This window comes from Cervus elaphus, chromosome 14 (genome assembly GCF_910594005.1).
Source record: "Cervus elaphus chromosome 14, mCerEla1.1, whole genome shotgun sequence".
In the NCBI taxonomy this organism is placed as follows: domain Eukaryota; kingdom Metazoa; phylum Chordata; class Mammalia; order Artiodactyla; family Cervidae; genus Cervus; species Cervus elaphus.
The window spans coordinates 23,563,490-23,577,494 of NC_057828.1; the positions used below are offsets into that span (position 1 = coordinate 23,563,490).

The 14,005-nt window shown below is 38.6% G+C and overlaps 1 protein-coding gene across 6 annotated transcripts in view; it reads left to right on the forward strand.

The window, feature by feature from the left end:
- SPATA17 (spermatogenesis associated 17) overlaps positions 1–14,005 on the forward strand; it is a 240,313-nt gene that overhangs the window by 129,813 nt on the left and 96,495 nt on the right. The gene's annotated exons all lie outside the window — the stretch shown is intronic.

Consider the following 14,005-nt stretch of genomic DNA (forward strand, 5'->3'; position numbering starts at 1 on the left):
AAACAAACGCCTGGACACGTGCTTCAGAGATTCCAAATGAATTGGTCTAGGGTGGGGCTTGGACATTAGTATTTTTCGAACTCCCCAAATGAATTTGACATTTAGCCAGAGTTGAGAACTACAGACTCTATTATGTGTAAAATTAAAAGTGATAAGTGCCATGAAGAAAATGAACAGGGAACTTTGAGAGAAAGGATATAGTAGGACAATGTGTGTGAAACCACAAGTCTCTCCAAAGGAGTGATATTTAATGTGGATTTTTAAGGATGAGTATAGTTTGGCCAGGCAAGTAAGCAGATGAGAAGAAAAACATTTTTGATGAATTTGAGTCATGGAAGAGCCTGGCATGCTTTGAGGAAATAAAAGCAAGCCAGTGTGGATAGCATGTGGTGAGGGACGGGAAGAGTGACTTAAATGAGGTTGGAACTGAAAAAAGGTTTTCTTAGGAGCATTGAAAAGCCATGTATAGTATTTTAGAGACAAAAACAATTTCTAAATTTGTAACTTTACTCCGGTTTCCCTGTAGAGGGTAACAGGGGTTCAAAACAGAGCAGATGGAGGGAGACTAAGTATAAGTTTGAAGTTGGATAAAGGTGGTGGCCACGGATATTAATAGAAGTTTACAGATTGGATATATATTTTGAAAGAAGAATTAATAGAATTTATTGATGGAGTGGCTATAAGCAATGAGGGAAGATCACTCATCATCAAGGATGTTTCTCAGGTTTTTGGGTTAAGATATTGAGTGAGAGCTGATGATGCCATTTACCTTTTTTTTATAATAGACTTTGTTTTAGGGCAGTTTTAGGTTTGCAACAAAATTGAGCGGAAGGATTTTCATGTTCCTCATGGTTCTACACATTTCTTTATCTACTTTTGCCTTTTCTAGGTGTTTATATAAACACAATTTGTGGTATGTGGTATTGCATCTAACTTCCTTTATTTTTCATAATCTTGTTGAGATTTTTCAATGTGACAGCGTATATCAGTATTTAATTTCTTTTTATTATGGAATGGATAACTGCATTGTGATAATTTTTAACCTATTGATAAACATTTGGATTACATCCAGTTTTTGGCATCTATGAATAATGCTACTATAAACATTTGCATGCAAGCCTTTGTGTGGACATATATTTTCATATCCCTTGTCTGGATTCCCAGGAATGGTATTGTATTATATGTGAAGCATGTATTCAACTTTTTAAAAATAGGCCTTTTTTTTTTTGAGCAAAGTTAGGTTCATAGCAAATTTGAGCCAGAAGTTGCCATATAAAATCAGTCCTCCATATCCTCAGATTCTGCATGTGTAGATTCAACCAAACATGGATTCAAGTACTCAAAAAAAATTACTGAAAGTTCGTAAAAAGCAAAACTTGAATTAGCTGTGCATAGGCAACTGTTTACATAGCATTTACATTGTGTTAGGCATTGTAAGTACCATAGAGATGATTTGACATATGATTGTGTGTGTGTGCAGCTTATATGCAAATACTCCACCATTTTATATAAGGGATCTGAGCATTCTTGGACTTTGATAGCTGCAGGATTGGGGAGGCGGATCTTGGAACCAGTCCTCTTAAGGACACCAAGGAATGACTGTACTCTCTACCCCCTCCCACATCAGTTCAGTTCAGTCGCTCAGTCCTGTCCGACTCTTTACGACCCCATGGACTGCAGCACGCCAGGCTTCCCTGTCCATCACCAACCCCCCGAGCCTACTCAGACTCATGTCCATCGAGTTGGTGATGCCATCCAACCATCTCGTCCTCTGTCGTCCCCTTCTCCTACTGCCTTCTATCTTTCCCAGCATCAGGGTCTTTTCCAGTGAGTCAGTTCTTCCCATCAGGTGGCCAAAGTATAGGAGTTTCAGCTTCAGCATCAGTCCTTCCAATGAATATTTGGGACTGATTTCCTTTAGGATTGACTGGTTGGATCTCCTTGCAGTCCAAGGGACTCTCAAGAGTCTTCTCCAACTCCACACTTGAAAAGCATCAATTCTTCGATGCTCAGCTTTGTTTATAGTCCAACACTCACATCTATACATGACTACTGGAAAAACCATAGCTTTGACTAGATGGACCTTTGTTGGTAAAGTAATGTCTCTGCTTTTTAACATGCTGTCTAGGTTGGTCATAGCTTTTCTTCCAAGGAGCAAGCATCTTTTAATTTCATGGCTGCAGTCACCACCTGCAGTAATTTTGGAGCCCAAGAAAATAAAGTCTCTCACTGTTTCCTTTGTTTCCCCATCTATTTGCCATGAAGTGATGGGACCAGATGCCAGGATCTTAGTTTTCTGAATGTTGAGCTTTAAGCCAACTTTTTCAGTCTTCTCTTTTACTTCCATCAAGAGGCTCTTTGGTTCTTCTTCACTTTCTGCCATAAGGGTGGTGTCACATCATTGTCACTCAGACTCCATAATGAGAGTTCACTCTGTTGCATATTCTCCTCCACTCTCATCTTGCTAGTGTGGTTTCTGAGGAAAAATTGGATGTAATTCTTATGTTTGCGCCTTTGTTAAGTGAGATGTTTATCCGCTCTGCCTTTTATAAGGTTTTTTATCTTTGATTTTATTGACATGTGAATATGATACACCCACCTGGGTGTAGGGTCTTGAGGGATTTTTGTTTGTTTTGTTTGGCATTTATCTTGCTTGGTGTTCTCTGAGCTTCTTGGATATGTGATTTGGTGTCTGACATTAATATGGGGGAAATCCTCAGTCATTGTTTCTTCAAATAATTCTTCTGTTCCTTTCTTTCCTTCCTTTATTCTTCTTTTGCTTTTTGGAAGTTTCTCCTGAAATATGCTCTAGGTGAGAAATCTTTCCTCAGCCTTGCCTAGTCTACAAATAAATCCATCAAGGCATTCTTCATCTCTGTTACAATGTTTTTGATCACTGGCATTTCTGTTTGATTCCTACTTAGAATGTCCCTATCTCTGCCAGCATTGCCCATCTGTTCCTGCATGCTGCCTACTTTATGTGTTCAATGCCTTCACTTATTAATCACAATTGTTTGAAATTCCTGGTCTGACAATTCCAATATCCTTGCCGTGTTAGAGTCCGGTTTTGATGCTTGCTCTGTCTCTTTAAACTGTATTTTTTGCCTCTGTTCCCACTGGGTCTGTTTCTGTAGGCTTTGTGTGCCAGTAGGTCCTGCTTCTACTTCCCCCTGAGCTTGCTTTCTACAGGAGAGTGCAAAAATCAAGAGATTCCCATTCTATGTAGAATTAAGTGCAGTCTTGCAGCCTTCTAGAATTTGGTCTTGATTTATCTTCACGGGCTCATTTCTGACTATGGCTTCATGCATAAATTGGCCAAAGTAATGTTCATTGAACACATGCCCTATGTTTTTTTCCATGTCTTTATCTTTAGCATTCGCTTAGCCTGGACTACTTTTTTTCCTTTTATTATTATGAAAATTCTACTCATCTTTAGAACAAACTCAGATCCTCTTTCCACAGGGTTTTTTCTAAAGGATACATACCTTTACCATAATCTTTGGTGTATACTTCTTTACAAGTTATTAGAGGATACTTACCACAGGCTGGTTATGTTATTATCAGTAACAAAATTGTTTTTCTAATCCCTCCCACCTCCTCCGCCCAAGAACAGCTTGATGGGAGTGATCATTTTTTATTCATCTCTGTACCCACCTGAGATCCACCTAAGTGTTTCTAAAGTTAGTAGATGCTTTATATTTATTGAACTGAATTAGTATATAGAGAATGTTTTCTTATTAAAATTTCTTCATTTTGATCAACATTTCATGAGAATATTTTAACATATGATAATAATGATTAGGATATCCTAATGATTCATAGAAACCATTTGTTAACTAATAAAGCCAGCTATACCTGGAATCTGCATTTAACATGACATGACCCCTCTTTCTTTCTTTTTTTTTTTTTTTTTAAAGGTCCAATGATTTTATTGACAGATTTTTTTTTCTCATGCTCTACCTTTTAAAACAATACTGTAACCAAAGTACAAATATATGAATTAATCACGCTTTGATTTTAAATAATGATGCAAAAGTCCATAAGGGTGGCTTTCTATAATATGTCATTGTGTGGAGAATAAAGACCCCCCCAAAATAATTTCAAAAGTATCTTGTATTCTGTCATTAGTGATAAAAGTTAATTGATTCAGCTATCATTGAAACAAGAAATGTTAGATATGAAATTTTCAAATTGGTTCCTTGAAAGTGAGAACCGGGTGATTACTTGAAATTTTTTGATTGGTAGTTATAGTAATTCCTTATTTTAATTTATATATTTATTTAATTTTTTTATTAGTTGGAGGCTAATTACTTCACAACATTTCACTGGGTTTTGTCATACATTGATATGAATCAGCCATAGATTTACACTTATTCCCCATCCTGATCCCCCCTCCCACCTCCCTCTCCACCCAATTCCTCTGGGTCTTCCCAGTGTACCAGGCCCGAGCACTTGTCTCATGCATCCCACCTGGGCTGGTGATCTGTTTCACCATAGATAGTATACATGCTATTCTTTTGAAACATCCCACCCTCACCTTCTCCCACAGAGTTCAAAAGTCTGTTCTGTATTTCTGTGTCTCTTTTTCTGTTTTGCATATAGGGTTATCGTTACCATCTTTCTAAATTCCATATATATGTGTTAGTATGCTGTAATGTTCTTTATCTTTCTGGCTTACTTCACTCTGTATAAGGGGCTCCAGTTTCATCCATCTCATTAGGACTGGTTCAAATGAATTCTTTTTGACGGCTGAGTAATATTCCATGGTGTATATGTACCACAGCTTCCTTATCCATTCATCTGCTGATGGGCATCTAGGTTGCTTCCATGTCCTGGCTATTATAAACAGTGCTGCGATGAACATTGGGGTGCACGTGTCTCTTTCAGATCTGGTTTCCTCAGTGTGTATGCCCAGGAGTGGGATTGCTGGGTCATATGGCAGTTCTATTTCCAGTTTTTTAAGGAATCTCCACACTGTTTTCCATAGTGGCTGTACTAGTTTGCATTCCCACCAACAGTGTAAGAGGGTTCCCTTTTCTCCACACCCTCTCCAGCATTTATTGCTTGTAGACTTTTGGATAGCAGCCATCCTGACTGGTGTGTAATGGTACCTCATTGTGGTTTTGATTTGCATTTCTCTAATAATGAGTGATGTTGAGCATCTTTTCATGTGTTTGTTAGCCATCTGTATGTCTTCTTTGGAGAAATGTCTGTTTAGTTCTCTGGCCCATTTTTTGATTGGGTCATGTATTTTTCTGGAATTGAGCTACAGGAGTTGCTTATATATTTTTGAGATTAATCCTTTGTCTGTTTCTTCATTTGCTATTATTTTCTCCCAATCTGAGGGCTGTCTTTTCACCTTACTTATAGTTTCCTTTGTAGTGCAAAAGCTTTTAAGTTTCATTAGATCCCATTTGTTTAGTTTTGCTTTTATTTCCAATATTCTGGGAGGTGGGTCATAGAGGATCTTGCTGTGATTTATGTCGGAGAGTGTTTTGCCTATGTTCTCCTCTAGGAGTTTTATAGTTTCTGGTCTTACATTTAGATCTTTAATCCATTTTGAGTTTATTTTTGTGTATGGTGTTAGAAAGTGTTCTAGTTTCATTCTTTTGCAAGTGGTTGACCAGTTTTCCCAGCACCACTTGTTAAAGAGGTTGTCTTTTTTCCATTGTATATCCTTGCCTCCTTTGTCAAAGATAAGGTGTCCATAGGTTCGTGGATTTATCTCTGGGCTTTCTATTCTGTTCCATTGGTCTATATTTCTGTCTTTGTGCCAGTACCACACTGTCTTGATGACTGTGGCTTTGTAGTATAGTCTGAAGTCAGGCAGGTTGATTCCTCCAGTTCCATTCTTCTTTCTCAAGATTACTTTGGCTATTCGAGGTTTTTTTGTATTTCCATACAAATTGTGAAATTATTTGGTCTAGTTCTGTGAAAAATACCGTTGGTAGCTTGATAGGGATTGCATTGAATCTATAGATTGCTTTGGGTAGAATAGCCATTTTGACAATATTGATTCTTCCAATCCATGAACACGGTATGTTTCTCCATCTGTTTGTGTCCTCTTTGATTTCTTTCATCAGTGTTTTATAGTTTTCTATGTATAGGTCTTTTGTTTCTTTAGGTAGATATACTCCTAAGTATTTTATTCTTTTTGTTGCAATGGTGAATGGTATTGTTTCCTTAATTTCTCTTTCTGTTTTTTCATTGTTAGTATATAGGAATGCAAGGGATTTCTGTGTGTTAATTTTATATCCTGCAACTTTACTATATTCATTGATTAGTTCTAGTAATTTTCTGGTAGAGTCTTTAGGGTTTTCTATATAGAGGATCATGTCATCTGCAAACAGTGAGAGTTTCACTTCTTCTTTTCCTATCTGGATTCCTTTTACTTCTTTTTCTGCTCTGATTGCTGTGGCCAAAACTTCCAACACTATGTTGAACAGTAGTGGTGAGAGTGGGCACCCTTGTCTTGTTCCTGATTTCAGGGGAAATGCTTTCAATTTTTCACCATTGAGGGTGATGCTTGCTGTGGGTTTGTCATATATAGCTTTTATTATGTTGAGGTATGTTCCTTCTATTCCTGCTTTTTGGAGAGTTTTAATCATAAATGAGTGTTGAATTTTGTCAAAGGCTTTCTCTGCATCTATTGAGATAATCATATGGTTTTTATCTTTCAATTTGTTAATGTGGTGTATTACATTGATTGATTTGCGGATATTGAAGAATCCTTGCATTCCTGGGATAAAGCCCACTTGGTCGTGGTGTATGATTTTTTTAATATGTTGTTGGATTCTGTTTGCTAGAATTTTGTTAAGGATTTTTGCATCTATGTTCATCAGTGATATTGGCCTGTAGTTTTCTTTTTTTGTGGCATCTTTGTCTGATTTTGGAATTAGGGTGATGGTGGCCTCATAGAATGAGTTTGGAAGTTTACCTTCTTCTGCAATTTTCTGGAAGAGTTTGAGTAAGGTAGGTGTTAGCTCTTCTCTAAATTTTTGGTAGAATTCAGCTGTGAAGCCATCTGGTCCTGGGCTTTTGTTTGCTGGAAGATTTTTGATTACAGTTTCGATTTCCTTGCCTGTGATGGGTCTGTTAAGATCTTCTATTTCTTCCTGGTTCAGTTTTGGAAAGTTATACTTTTCTAAGAATTTGTCCATTTCATCCAAGTTGTCCATTTTATTGGCATAGAGCTGCTGGTAGTAGTCTCTTATGATCCTTTGTATTTCAGTGTTGTCTGTTGTGATCTCTCCATTTTCATTTCTAATCTTGTTAATTTGGTTCTTCTCTCTTTGTTTCTTAATGAGTCTTGCTAATGGTTTGTCAATTTTGTTTATTTTTTCAAAAAACCAGCTTTTAGCTTTGTTGATTTTTGCTATGGTCTCTTTAGTTTCTATTGCATTTATTTCTGCCTTAATTTTTAAGATTTCTTTCCTTCTGCTAACCCTGGGGTTCTTCATTTCTTCCTTCTCTAATTGCTTTAGGTGTAGAGTTAGGTTATTTATTTGGCTTTTTTCTTGTTTCTTGATGTAAGCCTGTAATGCTATGAACCTTCCCCTTAGCACTGCTTTTACAGTGTCCCATAGGTTTTGGGTTGTTGTGTTTTCATTTTCATTCATTTCTATACATATTTTGATTTCTTTTTTGATTTCTTCTATGATTTGTTGGTTATTCAGAAGCGTGTTATTTAGCCTCCAGGTGTTTGAATTTTTAACAATTTTTTTCCTGTAATTGAGATCTAATCTTACTGCACTGTGGTCAGAAAAGATGACTGGAATGATTTCAATTTTTTTGAATTTTCCAAGACTAGATTTATGGCCCAGGATGTGATCTATTCTGGAGAAGGTTCCGTGTGCACTTGAGAAAAAGGTGAAGTTGATTGTTTTGGGGTGAAATGTCCTATAGATATCAATTAGGTCTAGCTGGTCCATTGTGTCATTTAAAGTTTGTGTTTCCTTGTTAATTTTCTGTTTAGTTGATCTATCCATAGTTGTGAGTGGGGTATTAAAGTCTCCCGCTATTATTGTGTTACTATTAATTTCCTCTTTCATACTCGTTAGTGTTTGCCGTACATATTGCGGTGCTCCTATGTTGGGTGCATATATATTTATAATTGTTATATCTTCTTCTTGGATTGATCCTTTGATCATTATGTAGTGTCCTTCTTTGTCTCTTTTCACAGCTTTTATTTGAAAGTCTATTTTATCTGATATGAGTATTGCGACTCCTGCTTTCTTTTGGTCTCCGTTTGCATGAAATATTTTTTTCCAGCCCTTCACTTTTAGTCTGTATGTGTCTCTTGTTTTGAGGTGGGTCTCTTGTAGACAGCATATATGGGGGTCTTGTTTTTGTATCCATTCAGCCAATCTTTGTCTTTTGGTTGGGGCATTCAACCCATTTACATTTAAGGTAATTATTGATAGGTGTGGTCCCGTTGCCATTTACTTTGTTGTTTTGGGTTCACGTTTATACAACCTTTCTGCATTTCCTGTCTAGAGAAGATCCTTTAGCATTTGTTGAAGAGCTGGTTTGGTGGTGCTGAATTCTCTCAGCTTTTGCTTATCTGTAAAGCTTTTGAGTTCTCCTTCATATCTGAATGAGATCCTTGCTGGATACAGTAATCTAGGTTGCAGGTTATTCTCTTTCATTACTTTCAGGACGTCCTGCCATTCCCTTCTGGCCTGGAGGGTTTCTATTGATAGGTCAGCTGTTATCCTTATGGGAATCCCTTTGTGTGTTATTTGTTGTTTTTCCCTTGCTGCTTTTAATATTTGTTCTTTGTGTTTCATCTTTGTTAGTTTGATTAATATGTGTCTTGGGGTGTTTCGCCTTGGGTTTATCCTGTTTGGGACTCTCTGGGTTTCTTGGACTTGAGTGGCTATTTCCTTCCCCATTTTAGGGAAGTTTTCAGCTATTATCTCCTCGAGTATTTTCTCATGGCCTTTCTTTTTGTCTTCTTCTTCTGGAACTCCCATGATTCGAATGTTGGGGCGTTTCACAGTGTCCCAGAGGTCCCTGAGGTTGTCCTCATTTCTTTTGATCCTTTTTTCTTTTTTCCTCTCTGCTTCATTTATTTCCACCATTTTATCTTCTATCTCACTTATCCTATCTTCTGCCTCCGTTATTCTACTCTTGGTTCCCTCCAAAGTGTTTTTGATCTCATTCATTGCATTGTTCATTTTTAATTGACTCTTTTTTATTTCTTCTAGGTCTTTATTAAACAATTCTTGTATCTTTTCAATCTTTGTCTCCAGGCTATTTATCTGTAACTCCATTTTGTTTTCAAGATTTTGGATCATTTTTATTATCATTACTCTAAATTCTTTTTCAGGTAGATTCCCTATCTCCTCCTCTTTTGTTTGACTTGGTGGGCATTTTTCATGTTCCTTTACCTGTTGGGTATTTCTTTACCTTTTCATCTTGTTTAGATTGCTGTGTCTGGAGTGGACTTTCTGTATTCTGGAGGTCTGTGGTTCCTTTTCATTGTGGAGGATTTACCCAGTGGGTGGGGTTAGACGATTGGCTTGTCAAGGTTTCCCGGTTAGGGAAGCTTGCGTCAGTGTACTGGTGCGTGGAACTTGATTTCTTCTTTTTGGAGAGCAATGGAGTGCCCAGTAATGAGTTTTGAGATGGGTCTATGTGTTAGGTGTGACCTTGGGCAGCCTGTATGTTGACATTCGGGGCTATGTTCCTGTGTTGCTGGAGAATTTGCGTGGTATGTCTTGCTCTAAAACTTATTGGCTCTTGGGAGGTGGTTGGTTTCAGTGTAGGTTTGGAGGCTTTTGGACGGTCACTTATTGCTTAAAGTTCCATGTAGTCAGGAGTTTTCTGGTGTTCTCAGGTTTTGGGCTTAAGTTTCCTGCCTCTGGATTTCAGTTTTATTCTTCCTGTAGTCTCAGGACTTCTCCAACTATACAGCACTGATAATAAAACTTCTAGGTTAATGGCGAAAAGATTCTCCCCGGTTAGGGACACCCAGAGAGGTTCACAGAGTTACATGAACAGGAGAAAAGGGAGGAGGGAGATAGAGATGAGCAGGAGGAGAAAAAGGGGGACTCAAGAGGAGAGAGACAGATCTACACAGCTGTCTGTTCCCAGAGTGTTCTCCGTATCTCAGACACCTACAAGGATTCACAGAATTGGATTGGGAAGAGAAGGGGAAAGGAGGAAATAGAGGTGTTCTGAGGTAGAAAACAGAGAGTCAAGATTGGGAGAGAATAATCTTCGGTTTAAAGATAGGGCTTCTCTTTTTTTTTTTTGTAAGGTTATAGTGTAGTGATAATGAAAATGAAGAGTAGTAGAGGAGTACTAGAGGACTTTAAAAGAAATAAGAGAAAAAGAAAAATAGAAAATAAAAGAGAAAACGGAAAGGAAAAAAAAGAAGAAAAAAGAAAAAAAAAGAAAAAGAAAAAAAAAAGAAAAAAAAACAAAAAAAAAGAAAGAAAGAAAAAAAAAATTTTTTTTCCCCCTAATTAAAAAAAATCGTAAAAATCTATGAAAATGAAAGTTAAGGAGTAATGGGGGAGTAATAGGGAATTTTAAAGGAAAATAAAAGAGAAAAAATACAAAAGAAAAAATATAAAAAGAAAGAAAAAAACATTTTTTTTTTTCCTTACTTAGAAAAAAAAAAAGTAAAAATATATCTAGGAATTTCTCTGGAGCTGTTGCGGTCAGTGTGGGTTCGGCTCAGTTTCAGATAGCTCCTCGTTCCAGCTTACACTTCTCGATATCTACAGGGCCCTTCCAGTGAAGTCGGTGTTTTCTACAGGGATTTTAATCTGTTGCACCAGTCCCTTCTGAAGCGGTTCCCTTTGTTTATTTGGCTTCTGTTTGCCGGTCTCTTCAGAGCCTCATTTCCGCCCTGACACAGGCGGGCGGAGGTGGACTCTTATTCAGTTAGCTAGTTCCGTTGCGCTGCGGGGCGGGGCTGACGCTGCTGGGAGGGGCTGACGCTGCGGGGATGGGCTGGCGCTGTGGGGCGGGGCTGACGCTGCGGGGAGGGGCTGGCCCTGCGGGGGCGGGCTGGCGCTGCCGGGAGGGGCTGACGCTGCTTTCTCCGTCTGCGCTGCTCAGGCTCCCGGCTGTTCTATATGGAGCGCGCCCCGCGCTGCGCTAGGTTCCAGCCCTCGGGTGTTACACAAAAGCGCGGAAGGAAAAGCTGCGCCTGCTCTCTGTGCCTTCCCCGTCAGAGCGGTCCAGGCAGCCAGGGGCTTGATGGGCGCACTCTCCCCAGGTGTGGCACGCCCCCTCCCTTCCGCGGACCCAGTTTCAGTTTCCGCTGGCGCCAGTCGGGTGCGCGCGCCTTCCGCCCTCCGCGTCCCCAGCCCCAGTCCCCGCCCGCGCCGGTCGGGTGCCTGCGCCCTGTGTCTCGCCGCGACCTTCCCCTCCCCCCTGCCTCCTGCCTCCGGCGGGGCTGGGCCGGTCCGCAGCCTGCGAGCTCTTCTCGGGACTTTCTCCGTCCCTTTGTTCTGCGAACGGCCGGCAGTGTGTTCCGGCCGGTTAATTTTCTCTCTCTCTTTTGGTCTCCCACAGTTCAAGTTGGCACCTCACAGAAGCTCCCTCCGATTGTCCTCAGGGCACTCAGGCCCGGACCCTACCCCAAGCAAGGCCGCCTAAGACTCCCTTCCCGGGACGGGTCTCCGTCCTTAGCTCGTTTGTCTCACTTTTTATCTTTTATATTTTGTCCTACCTCCTTTCGAAGACAATGGTCTGCTTTTCTGGGCGCCTGATGACCTCAGCTAGCGATCAGAAGTTGTTTTGTGAAGTTTGCTCTGCATTCAGTTATTCTTTTGATGAATTTGTAGGAGAGAAAGTGGTCTCCCCGTCCTACTCCTCCACCATCTTGGCTCCTCCCCCCTCTTTCTTTTGACTGAAGACATTTAAACATTTTATTTCTTAACAGAGTGAAAGATGAGAAAAAGCATTTGTAGTCAGTAATACTTTTTTTAAAAAAATATTGCCTTGGATTGGTAAGAACTATTCCAAATATATTCTCTGTGAATCCCTAGTGTTTCCATGAAATTGCTATTCCTTCTGCAGTGCTGTATTGAGGGTTAACATGACTGTTGTCTGTATCTGAGAAATGACCATGTTTCCTTTTTGTTCTCAGCAAGAGTAATTGAATGTAGAATATCTTACTAAATGCTGGCCTGTGACAGTGTTAACACTCTTGACTATCTCTTAATGGCAGGGCAATTGTTTGCTGAGTGGGCGTTTTATAAATCCCCTGGCACTAGTATGTCCTGATAATTATGATGAAGTGCATTGGTCAGTGTTGATTCAGTAGTCCCCACCCTGGCAGATATTTCATTCGCACTTCCCTGGTCCACTTCCACTTTTCCAGTTGTTAAAGACCTTTGCTACTCTTCTGTGTGCTTGCCTAAATTATTTTTTAAAATCATATTTTATAAAAACTTAGAACCCACACAAATTTTAGACAGTCCTCCATTTTAGAACAGTTCATCTCTCATGGTATTCACAGAATCTAATTAATGGGGCAAGAAAATACTCGTTTAAGATCTTTTTTTAAATTGAAGCATAATAAAATTTACAATGTTGTGTTAGTATCAAGTGTACAACAAGGTGATTCATTATACATATATATATATATATATATATATATATATATATATATTCTTTTTCAGATACTTTTCCATTATAGGTTATTACAAGATATTGAGGAGAACTACATTCAGTATTTTACAATAACCAATAAGGGAAAAGAATCTGAAAAAGAATATACATATGTATGTATGTATGTATGTACATATGTATGTATAACTGAACCACTTTACTCTATACTTGAAACTAATGCAGCATTGTATATCAACTATATTTCAATAAAAATAATTTAAAAAAAAAGAAATTGAGTATACTGTGCTATAAGGTAGCTCCTTGTTTGCCTATTTTATATATAGTATTGTATATATGAAAAAATACTTTTCAATTTTGTTTTATTTATGGCAATCAGTGGCTCCTGTTTGCTATGTAATTGTCATTTGCAGAAGTAAAAGTTAAATTCTCCCACCTACCCTGTAGAGTTCTTCATGCCTGGAATAAGCAGTTACTTTGAAGGAAATGGCAACCCACTCCAGTATTCTTGCCTGGAAAATTCCATGGACGGAGGAGCCTGGCAAGCTATAGTTCATGGGGTCGCAAAGAGTTGGACACAACTGAGTGATTTCACTCACTTTTGAAATCATGAGAAATCACTGTTTCTCATCTGATAAAATCTCAAACTGAAGCACTAGTATCTGTGCTATGGGAATTATAGGTGTATGTGGTCTGGTTACAAATTCTTTTTATTTTTCAGAAACTTGTTTTAAAAGTAAACCTCAATAGCAAGGAGAAGAGAAAAAAATTAGACAGTGGCTTCCTCCAGGCAATTACAAAATAAAGGTCAGCATATGAGTGGAAAATGACCGTAAAAACATTCTTCATGAAATACAGCAGTAGATTTGCCAAATATAACAACTATATCCATTTGCTTTCAAATCAATTGCATTTTTAAAGTACTTTCCCTTAGAATACTTTGGTGTGAGGATAGAAACTGAGGAGAGCCAACTGATAGATTGTTAAAAATATGGAATGGTTCAAAATATTAATGTAATGCTAAGGGTGACTGGGTAACAAATGGTACATTTGCTCGTTGTTCAACCTGACATAATTAATATTCCAGGTCATGCTTAAGTTCCCATGATGGAGGGTCTGAAGGGGGAAATTCAAGAAAAATATATATCTATTATATAACTCATTGCCTTTTTTTCCTTTCCTTTTGACGAGTCAGAATCATAGCCTTTAAAAAAAAAAATCAGTACTTTCACACCTCATTTGCCGTATTCACCACTGGGCCACCAGTCAGCAGCCAGGCCTGATCCAGGGAGGTCAGTAAGAAGCTATTAGCAGCGTCCTCTCCTGAGATTTCTTGGGTCTTATTGAGTTGAATGTTAGCATGACAGTACTGCAAATAACTCAGTTGTAGGCTTCTTTTTTTTTCAAACAGTTA